Source organism: Euprymna scolopes, chromosome 9 (assembly GCF_053919585.1).
Source record: "Euprymna scolopes isolate OS-2025 chromosome 9, ASM5391958v1, whole genome shotgun sequence".
NCBI classification, from domain to species: Eukaryota; Metazoa; Mollusca; class Cephalopoda; order Sepiida; family Sepiolidae; genus Euprymna; species Euprymna scolopes.
Window position 1 is genome coordinate 80,275,172 of NC_136490.1, and position 12,230 is coordinate 80,287,401.

Below are 12,230 nucleotides of genomic sequence, written 5' to 3' on the forward strand. Positions count from 1 at the left end.
ATTTGTTACCATGTCAGGCTGCAATGCGCTGATAACCGTGTAGAACTTAGTATCATCGCTCGTAATGTGTCTGAGATGGAATTGAGCTTCTATTATCAAAAATCATCCCTCGACACTCGTCTCCATAAATTGTGGGGGTTTTACGCTAACCTGTTGTGCGTCCATTATTATTTTTACTAATTATTATTATTAATTATTACTATTATTATTATTATTACTAATTATTATGATTAATTATTATTATTACTACTATTATTTATTATTATTATTCCTATGACTATTATTAGTTACTATTATTATTATTATTTTTTTTTTTTATTTGTAGCTGCAAATGGCTGGGGGTGATAAGCAAGAAGAGAGAAAAGCGAGTACTCATCAGAGGTTAATTTCAGCAGGTGCTTGGAGAAATAGCGTCAATTAAAATTTTTTTTTTCATATATATATATATATATATATATGTGTGTGTGTGTGTGAATATATAGTCAATGTTCTTAAAGAAAAAAAAAAAACTGAGTTCGTCGATGCACACACGTGCTCCAAAATTGGCTGCACACATGTGTCTGGAAGGTTCCTTTTTTTTTTTTTGTGCGGGTGTGTGCGCGTTTCAGAATGAAATTTGGGATTCTGTATTGATTCTTAAAGTCACTTTTTTTTTGTTACAGAATAGTTTTTAGACCAGATTTTAGTCATTTATTTGGTGAAAATCACATAAAAAAAGTTGTTTTTTTGTTTTTTACTGCTTATTTTTCTTGTTTGTTTTTTTTTTGCCTTATTTAGCGTAAACTGTTTCACAAAAATAGCAAAAATATATATATTATTGGCATTTCTTGGAAAGCAGATTTATATATACTTTTTTGTAAGGGTTTACTGTAGTTTTAGAAAGGCCTTTTTTTTTTTTTTTTTTTTTTTTTTTTTTTTTTACTCCGTCATGTTCTCACCGTTTTCGTTTTTTTTTTTTGTTCATCAGAAGATTGCGCGTATATACGCACGTCGGGCGTTCACCAAATTATGGCGGTTACCATAAATTTTAACGATGTTTGAGAAAGGGTCACCATTTCGGTCGGTCCCCTTTTTGGGGCACCTCCGACATTAGAGAGAGAACAAGAGTGCTGAAAAAGAACGGTTGGGGAAAAGAAAATATTGGGTTATAATTAAGTGCGACGAGACTTTAGGATTGATGATGTTTTATAAAAGTTTCCAAGATTTAGGGGTACAAAGAGGATGGTACATTTCTTTGATAAAAGTCTTTACCCAGGGAAACTGGTCCGTTGCATGTTGATGCTTCTATCGTTTCCGCATGTTTGAGAGAGATTTCTTCTTTGTATCTCCCTCCAGGACAGTCCTCTATTCCGATTGGCTGAAACCTCTGGTGACGTTGAGAGAAGAAAGGAAGGGAAAAGTAGAAGAGTAGGGAGAAAGAGAGAAATAAGGGAAGCATACCATAGCAGCCTCATAGTAGTAGTTCACTACAAATACTTCAGTCAGTTCAGTGCTGGTCAGCGCATTAGCACATAGCAAGCTGTTTTTCCAGTTAAGCAGATTTGAATTTTTATGAAAGATAACATTTTAAAGAAATTTTCGCACAATTAATAATTATCAAATATTTACTTATATATGAAAATAATTATGAAACTATTATCTATATGAAAATGGATGATATATGCCGATTTATCTTATCAATTTTGAAATCTTTGTCAACTTTGCTCGGTCGTAACTTTGCTTCCTGTAGTCATAAAAATATAAATCAAAGTCCAATAGAGACGGACTTCTATGTTTATATAGTTTGTAAAATTTCAGCCATATCCAATCAAATTTACCCCCACGCATGTGTATCCAAATGTAACGTATAAAATGTAACCATTGAAAAAACTGTTTCCCTTTTTGTTGTCCTCATTTTTTACCGTTTTTTTCATTTTTAACTTGGAGCATAAAAACATTGAACACATAAAAGAAAAATAAATTAACATCATTGGAATGCTTATTTTATTCTCTTTCCAGCAATGTAATTCTTTTAAAAATTGACCAACAAATAAAAAATATGACTTGTTGAAGCACATTAGGTATGTAATATTGCCGATGTCTACGAAAATACAGCATACGCTTGTAATGCTAATACAAGGAGCGATTTGAGCAGTTTGGCAGATGTGAACTTGACCAGGCTGAAAGAAAGGCTGCTGTCAGAGATACCTGGACTTGTAGCCTACAAGAAAGGTCGAGATGTACTCCTAACATTTGACAAAGACATTGGCCCAGTGTTGTCAGAAGCATCTTCCTACACTGATGCAATCATCCTTGCCAAAGCTGCTAAGATACTGCATAGACACATGGTGGAACCCAAGTGTAAGTTTGAAGGCAGTCTGTATGAGAATTCAGTGTACGATTCCTTGCCCTCAGCTTTGCTTCAATTCATCTGTATGATTGAGCATGGGGTGGATATCAACCGACAGCTCAAGTTTGCAGCAACTAGAACTAACCTGGCAATGGCTCAACTCCTTCAATACAACTGCTTTGCAAAGTACAAAGAAGGTGCTACCACACAAAGGCATTCTAGAAATGACTCCATTTCAAGTCTACATTGGGATGTTCATGCTAAGACCAGAAAAAGACATCTCGTGGAAATGCGGCATGACCATGGTCTTAGTATCCCATATGATCGAGTGCTTGACATATCAGCCCAGCTGGGAGATGTAATTGTAAGTAGATATGTTCAGGAAGGTGTGGTTTGTGCCCTCAAGTTGAGGAAAGGTCTCTTTTGTACAAGTGCGATGGACAAGAGATCACAATCCATCATGCATTATTTTCAACTAGTCTAAACTAAATACTTAACCCAGACTGTATTACTTTTAACCAGATTTTAAGAGTTTTTCTAATCTAAATTAATACAAAATAATCCGACTTCTCAAATTGATAAGACCCATTATCATATTTTAACTATAAGGTAAAGCTGGTCTTAACCCTAGAAACTAGGAAATTCTAACTCTAGAGGTAGATCAAGCCAAAAAAAGAGGGAAATAAAAGTAATAAACAATAAAGAATCATACAATGATGACAGACGGACTTCTTACGATAGTAGTATACTTAATATGAACAATTCGTACATACTAAAATATGACCATCTTGCCACCTATATCAAATCAACTATACTGGATCCTCGTATTGTAAATCTCTTAAATCTTATATCACTACTAAGACATTTTCTGAATAGACACAATTTTTTTTTCTCCCGATCAGCTGAACATCCAGTGATCGTACATCTCATCTTTATCTAATTCCTTATATCACTTTGAAAATTGTACCTTAAACTGTCATCCTATCCTCATGCTAAGATGAACACATAATATTTTAAAAAAGAAAAAAAAAAAAAAGAAAAGAAAATTAGACAGATACAATATCAGATTCCCTTGAGATGCTTTGTGCTTGGCCTAAATTATGGACTAGAACAAATCATGATACTATGTACCTATGACTTCTCTCCAAACTGTAAAAATACCGCTGCTACGTATTTCCAATTATATTCTATAGATACCTACCTACAAGACGACTGCCTTTGTCTGTTTTGCATGCCAAGCTTTTTTTCTAAACTCTACCCAAAACTATATTCTAACGTGTAATTATCCTGTACTCTTATTTAAACCCTCTCTCCTGATCACTAACCAACTGCTCTATTTCCCAAACTGCCATTAAATCTAATCCAATGCACGTAACTTGGAGGGGTTCTTAGCTCCAAACCCTTAAACCTTAGTAGACTGGCTTTTTCATAATCGTTACACATTAACTTCTTAGCCGTAGTTTTGTACATAGACTTAAAGTGATCTATAATAAATAGCAACCCTCTATCTCTTTCCCTCTAATAGGAGATAATATTACAATAATACACAAAAACTACATTGATACTCATTGTTATTACACAAAATACAAACTTTCGGATTTTAAAAGAAAGTCGAAGCTATCTTCCTTCATTAGAAGTCTGAAGACGACAAACATACTAAATATATAAAATTCCATTCATTCATATCTATTGAAAACATACCATTTATTCTTAATTATACTTACAGAATATGCCATTACTTATATATTTTCCAGTTATACTTGTACTGAACTGTACTCCAAATCAAATGTTGTTACTTGTATCTATATTGAGCATACATCTTATCTTTTTGTCATCTTAAATGCTCAGAGTTTGGGCACCAAATTTTAAATTCCTAATATCAAGTTAACTATACTTTAACATGTTATCCTATTCGTAAACTAACATATTAACTATATCTAAACCATTTATTAACTTCTCTTTTTCTCAAACTAATCCTGCTGCAAATTTAGTTGCTTCCACTGCATGAATTCCTACTTATCCCCTCTTCCACTAACAATGAAAATGAAAAGCATGGCAATGTCCTTTTTAATCACTTTGAGGAGTGTAACTTTCCAGTAGATATATAACCTACTAAATAACCGATTAACATTAACTACCCATGTAGGGTTGCAGAAATACCTGGTTTAGGACCCAGGCATAGGACAAACCCTCTTAATACTGATGGACCTGTAGATCTTCCCAGGTCATCTGTCTAGGAGAAGGAAAACTCTGAAGCTAAACCTAGGGGAGGGAGGCCTAGAGTTGGTGACTCCAACAAATTACCAGTTGGCAATATTAAACTGCTTAAGGAGGAGATAGACAGAGCCTATCACCCGGCTTTCATACTCCTTTGCCTATTAGCCAGGCGTAGAGGTGCTATCACAGGAACTCGTCAGAATCACCCAGTGGTTGACCTTATTTCCTGACTAGGGTAACGAACACCATTTTCCCCGCTCTTGTCACATCCCATCCCCCTAAACTGGACACTGTGGGGGTGCTTCAGTACCATGTATGCCAGTACAGTTGGACTGGGCTGACTTGTCTGATAGGTTGAGGGTACCAGATTGACAGTTCCTGACTGATAGTACAGGAACCCTAATTCGGGATGTTTGTAGTGCCATATCACGCATGGAAAGGGACCTTGTACTCATTCCCGGTGGGCTTTCCTGAAACCACAATCCTGTAGGTAAAGACAGCTGATGGTCTACTTGTATTGCATGTTTGATATTCTGCACAATCACTCGTCCAGCACCCTTCACTCATCCTAACTAAAACTTTTAAATTAAATTACATGAAATGACAGTTCAATCAAAAATGACATTTAAACCAGAACCAAACTAAAAAAAACAACCAGCCTCCTCCCTTGAGGCTTGCATTGACGAATATCCGTGGGCTTAGAACTTAGATGACGTTGAATCATTTCTCCTGGTAAACACCCCGGATATCTTAACATTAAGTGAAACTAACCTACACTCCTCCATTCCCTCTAACCATTTTAACATACCTGGTTATCTCCCACTCTGCCTTAACGACTCAGACATATGCATGGGCTTGGAGTCTATATTCGTAAGACCCTCCCCTGACTAGAGAAACTAAACTAGAATCAGACGACCAGGCCTTTATGTGCTTCAGACTAAACATGCAACATAATATTAGCTACTTTTATTTTCTCTACCGCTCTCCCTCAACCTAGGACTGTACCCTAATAAACAAAGTCTCTGACAGCATACATATAGCACTCTCCCTCAATACTAGTGCACAAGTACATGTATTTGATGACTTTAATGCCCACGAGAGTAACTCGCTTGGGTTCTCTACTTACACAGATGCAGCTGGCAGCACGACACATAGCTTCTCTGTATCTCATTTCCTATCACAGATAGTTACATTTCAGACACGTTTCCCAGACCAGCAAGATCAACATGCCTGTTACAATATTTTTGGATTATAATGGGATATGATTCCGCATAGTTGGGAGATTCTATTTATAAACAATGCTGCTAGGAAATGACGAATCGAATTAATTCACATTCTGCCACCAACCAATCAGAAACCAGAGTTGCTCCATAAATATTAAACCTTTCTGTAGCAATTTCATATGTTTTCTCAGTCTCAACATAGGAAGAATCTTTTGCTCTGTGGATTCCAACTCCAGTTCTGTCTACTGCAAAACAGTCACCTCCCAGGACTTGTGTAGAATAACTATCGGAAACTGTTCTGAAACTAAACATGGCTTACACTTCTAGAGGTTATGGGCCCAGCACGTTTCCACTGCATCTTTATTTTAATGGATCCGAATCAAAATTCGAATTATGGCAAGTGAAATTTCTAGGATATCTACAAATTCAAAAGCTACACAAAGTACTTCAAACACAACCTGAAAACAGAAACGACCCCAACTTCATTGAAAAGAACGCAACTCTCTTTGCAGAATTAATACAGTGCTTAGATGACAAAAGTCTATCACTGATAATGAGAGAAGCCCAGGATGATGGCTGCAAAGCATTGAACATATTAAGAGAGGAAAACCCAAAATTATTTCTTTATATACTGAACTGACCTCCCTAAAAAGAATGGAAGCCGAAAACATTACAGATTATAAGAGCTGAAACTACTGCAAATTCTTTAAAAATGTCTGGTGAAGTTATTAGCGACAGTCTTAATTTCCATGGTCCTCAAGAGATTACCGAGTGATTTCAAGTCATTAATCACCGTGATAACCCAGAAAGAAAAATCCATGACTTTTAGTCAATTCAAAGTTGCACTAAGAAGTTACAAGGAAACTGAAAAAAATGATCACAGAAAAAAAATGAATCTACAAATATGAGATTTAAAAATGCACACACAAAAACACCAAAATACCATTTCATAAAAAACTAGGTGAAAAAGGAATCAATTATTTTGAATTACATATCATCAGAACAAAATATCGCTGACGTATTCACGAAACCCACAACAAGAATAAAGTAAAAGCGTTTTTCTTCAAAACTTGGAGGATTCGACGGAATAATTTTTTCACGGGCCTGTATGTATATAAATTTATATATATAAAAAAGAAAAATTAGTCCTGGCCAAGACGTTAAACTGCATCCATTTTGTTTGTATTAATACTTTAACCTACTAATGTGTAACTAATACTTTTACTGAAAAAAAAAAAAAAAAAAATCACTTTTTAAAAACATTTTCTTTGCAAATTTCCTTTTAGACAAATAATTTTTGCATCATTTTTTTGGCAAACATTTTCTGTGCGGATTTTCTTTTCAGCAAATACTTTTTACACGCTTATTTTAAGGCGCGCATAAATTACAATTGACATTTTTTGTGTGCACATTAGTTTTCTTTCTTATTTATCAAAAATGTTCTATTTTTTTCTTTGCATTGTTTTAATTAGCAAAACAAAAAAGAACTCTTTTTAAATGGATACATATTGCATGTATGTTTATTTATATGTATATATGTATGTCCTGGGTATGACGTAAAACTACATCCGGCAACGAGGCCTTAGTGTGGGAGCTCCAGGGTTTTGGGGAGAATGTCACTACCCCTTAGTCGTTGCAGTACTGGGTAACCCTTGGGCAAGGTGTAGCACCCGCTAGCCCCCCTATTTAGGGTCACAAAAATACAAGTCTGATCAACGATGCTCTTGGCAGATGAGGAGGGAATCCCAACGGCTTGCGCAGTGGATGAACCAGCACCGCAGTGCTCAACAAGGGTGATGTACAACTCGACTTGGGTCTGCCTCAGCCATCGGATGCGGCTGATTGCATGTGTGCAGACTGTCCGGGCCTGTCCTTGCGTCTATACTTTTGCTTTCAGTGGAGAGGGTGCTAGCAGTACTGGGCAAGCTGTTTATTTCTATTTTGCCTAGGCTGGGAGAGAGGTGAAAGTCCTGTGGCGATGGAGTGAGGGCATATGGGCAGGTTTGATGGACTGGAGGCTGCAGCGTTATCCCTGCACTCAGCCGATTGATGATCGTGCTCTTGCTGAAGCCGTCATTATCGCAATCGACGGACTGCCTGAGAGAGGAAGCAAAAAGAGCGCGACTATGGGCGCCACTACTCGGATTTCCTGCCATCAGGTGTCACATCTGTGGTCGGGGTTTCAGAGCTCCGATCGGAGTCACATCGCACCTTCGACACGGACACTAACCGACCTCCACGTCATCGTCGAAATCGACGGACTGCCCGAAAGAGAGGAGAGAGAGTTATGTATGTGCGTTGTTTTTTTTTTTTAACAAAAACTGCATAATCAAATTAAAGAAATGGTTTCTTTTTCACATACCCTTCTATTTTTCTTTTATTTCTCTTCTGTGTAAACATATATCTGTTTGACATTTGAACACAAAAATGGCGTCTTTTTACATGCTAAAATTTTAAGATCCAAATGATTTCTAATTTTGTTATGTATAATTGAATATAAAATATATATTTTTTTGAGCAGAATGAACACAAAAGACTTGCCCATTATAAAAAAATAGGGGAGGATGTTACAATATTTTTGGATTATAATGGGGCATGATCCCGCATAGTTGGGAGATTCTATTTATAAACGATGCTGCTAGGAACTGATAAATCAAATTAATTCATGTTCTGCTACCAACGAATCAGAAGCCAGCACTGTAGTACATAATGGGCAGTGACCGATTCCCCCACTATCAAACAATCAGGAGGTTGTTTGCACGGCAACTGAAAAGACTAACCTACTTGCCAGTTGGTTTGCCTCTAACGCCACATTGGACCCGGCACACCATTCCCTCCCTGACTTTTCTTTACAGACAGACACCACACTAGATAATTTGAAAATCACCCCTTCTCAGGTACATGGTATCATAAAAAACTAAACACCTCAAAAGCATGTGGACATAATCTCATTCCAGCTGTGCTATTAAAAAAATGCTCCACTGAAGTTGCTCCAGTGTTCTCCAAACTTTTCAACAAATGTTCCAATGAATCTTGCTTTCCTGACTGCTTCTATGGTATCAGTTTCAAGAATTTTAGCGAAAGAACTGACCCAATAAATTATCACCCCATTAGCCTCCTCCCACTTTTCGACAAAATATTTGAGACCATAATTAATTAAGCTCTAGTCCATTACCTTACAGCTGTTAAACTCTTGACTGACAAACAATATGGATTTAGGCAAGCCCGTTCCACAGCAGATATCCTAACTGTAATCTCTGAACGTACATACCGTTCACTGGACAAAGCGGGGAGGGTAGAGCGGTAGCTCTAGATATATCTAAGGCTTTTGACAGGGTATGGCATGAGGGTCTTCTCAAAATCAGATCATATGGTATCACTGGAAGAATACATAATTAAATCCTTCTTAGATAAGAGAAAAATCCAGGTTGTCCTCGACGGTCGTACATCTAAACAATATGATATAAATGTGGGAGTGCCTCAGGGGTCTATCCTTGAACCGCTGTTAATCTTAATATTCATAAATGACAAAATTGTCTGTGAGATGGGTACATATGCTGACAACACCACACTCTATAACAGACATGATAGGAAAACAAATGAACACATATCTAAAGAAATGGCATAAACACTAGAGGAGGTCCTCTAATAATTACAAAAACCTTCTCTACCACCAATAGCAATGGCCAATGACTCTTTATCTGAAAGTACATCTTTTAAACTCCTCGGCCTAACGTTCACAAGAAACAGGAGTTGGAACAATTACATTGAGAGTATTGTCAGGACCGCTGCAAAGAAGGTGGGTTCTCTCTACCGTGCTAGAAAGCTACTAAAGCCCGAAAGTATCCTATACCTCTATAAGACCACCATTTGCCCATGTATGGAGTATTGTTGTCATATTTGGGCTAGTGCATCTGCCACTAGTCTCTCGCTCCTAGACAAGGTTCAAAAGAGAGTCGCCAATCTGATAGGTCCTGAACTGTCATCTAAACTTCAGCCTCTGTCCCATTGACGAATTGTTGCATCCCTCTTTCTGTTCTACAAGTACTTCAATGGTGAATGCTCTGACGAACTGGAAGTACTTGTGCCCCCTCGACGTAAATACCCTCCGACAAACCCAACAAGCAGCTAAATTCCACCCCTTCACAGTTGAGATCCCTAGATATAAGAGAGCCTTCTACTCCAGTAGTTTCTTCCCCAGAACAGCTAGACTTTGGAATTCCCTTCCAGGTTCCTGCTTCCCCAACTGTACTGACATGCAGAACTTCAAGTGTACCTGTGACCTGATGAGGTGGCCGGGCGATGCCGGGCAAACCTTGCTAGTTGATTATGAGACATCCTGTGGTGGCCCCATTGACACGAATTCAGGGGAATTGCACCGTTGAGTGTTAATTGACCGTGACAACCCATCTTCCTGGCATGTGGACGTTTATTGCCTTACTGACGTGGCAGGAGGAGTGGTGGGGGGCAAAAACCCTTTTCTTTTTTCTCTTCAATAATTGTAAAGGCCGGTTCTCATTATTTTCTTTTCTTTTTCTTCTGCGATTGTGCGTTCAGAGTCGGCAAAAACAAAACAAAAACGCGGCTGCTGATTGGTTGACTATCATTCGCGGGCGTATTGGGGGAGGGAGGGCTGCCACTAACCGATATTGATAAAAAGAGGGGAGGTAGAGATTGTGACACTCTTTGCCATGCACCTTGGCGGCACGCACCTCTCTGAATACATACGTCTCTGTATTCTTCCCGTATACTAACAATAGAAAAACGAAGTACTTTGTTAAAGAAACCGCCAGTCCGTTTGCATAACTAGGCCAGTTGTGTCTATACTGTTTGTAAAGTTGAAAGCAATAATTATTCTATGTTAAGAAAAGCAATTAAGCTTTTACTTTTTTCTTTATTTGAACATGCCGCATTGAGTGCAGTACATTTTTCAGCCCAGTTGACAGTTTGGAAGCTGATTCAAAGGTGGAAACAGTGAGTGAACGACGGCAATGGAAACGAACTCGACTACTAGACAAGAACACGGGTAAAGCCACAGGGATCGGCATCGATTGCATCTCTCACCCAAGCTTGTGCATCTGAGTTGCCCTGTAGTGGTTACAAGCTGCCCAACTTCCTACACAGTACCCCTAATGCTTATGTCCCTGATAGTAGTCCCCTACAACAAAGTGGCAATGTGCCTTGTTTGGGGTGAAAATTAAAAAAAAAAAAAAAAAAAAAGAAGAAAACTTATATCTGAAAGTATCCTATACCTCTATAAGGCCACCATTCACCATACATTTGGGCTGGTGCATCTGCTACTTGTTTCTGTATTCTTGACAGGGTTAAAAAGAGTCGCCAACCTGATAATAGGTATCCCAAACTAGCCTAGCTTAGGATGCGAAAACTGGTAAATAAAGTTAAATTTCCTTTAACTTCAACTTGCGATATATCGTTTATTTTTTTGGTTGTTTTGATAAAGTTTCGATTTAAATAAAATTTAATCTTTTTGCTTTATAGATATACTAGCGAGGGGTACCCGGCGTTGCCCGGGTGTTTGTAGGTGTGTGTTGAGCAAAAAAAAAAAAAAAAAAAAAAAAAATGGTAGTAAGAAGGCAGGCTTGAACCCATACCACAAAGGAGGGAAAGAACGGGAAAAAAAGTGGAGGGGGGGGGTGCTGATACTGTGTCAAAGATTAAGACAGGCGTTTATGAGATTTTCGGGAGACATGATATCTGTTTTAATGGCAGAAAAAAAGAGATTATTTTTCTAGTTGGATCTGGTGAGAATGAGTTTTAACTAACATAATTGATTCAGACAGTCTCGAGAATTTGGGTTCCAAAATGTCTGCTCGGGTCGGGGACCCGTGGTGTTTTAACTCGGAGACCACCAAGCTAGTTTGACAGATATGTTCACAAAACAATAGAGAAAGGGAAAAGAATAAGAAAATAGAGGGATAGAGAAAGAAATTCACAAGAGAAGAAAGAGGGGGGAATAGAAGATAATGGAGAAAAGGAAGGAAGATGCTTTTTATAAAAAACGATAGCCTACTCGAAAAGAGTTAGAAGGGTTTTGGCAGTCTTTGGCTAGCGAGCGAAGCGTACACATCGGCTCTCGCCCTGCCTGGGGGTGAGAGGGGCAGAAATCTCAATAAGAACTAACTTGAAAAGATCTTGTTCTTAGCTAGAGAATTAACCTGATATCTCAAGTATACAACCTGCATCACGAAGCGCGGATAACGAAAACACGACTTTAAACAAATGTAGAATGATTGCAAATAATTATTTTATTTGGTTTAAACGAAAATGACCTCAGAGTTTTTTCCTTGTTTTTCGATTGCCGGCATAAGTGAAGATGTAGTTTATTTCAGGTATGCCCTGACGCCAGACGACGAAGACACATACACGAAACCAGAGTGACGGCCGAAGAGAACAATGTTGCCACACGGACTTGGGGTCATGCACGTTTAACGTGCCTTGAG

At 38.0% G+C, this 12,230-nt stretch overlaps 1 protein-coding gene across 4 annotated transcripts in view; it reads right to left on the reverse strand.

Annotated features, from left to right (window-relative positions):
* Positions 1 to 12,230, reverse strand: part of LOC145284726 (hepatocyte growth factor-regulated tyrosine kinase substrate-like) — a 344,930-nt gene that overhangs the window by 82,288 nt on the left and 250,412 nt on the right. The gene's annotated exons all lie outside the window — the stretch shown is intronic.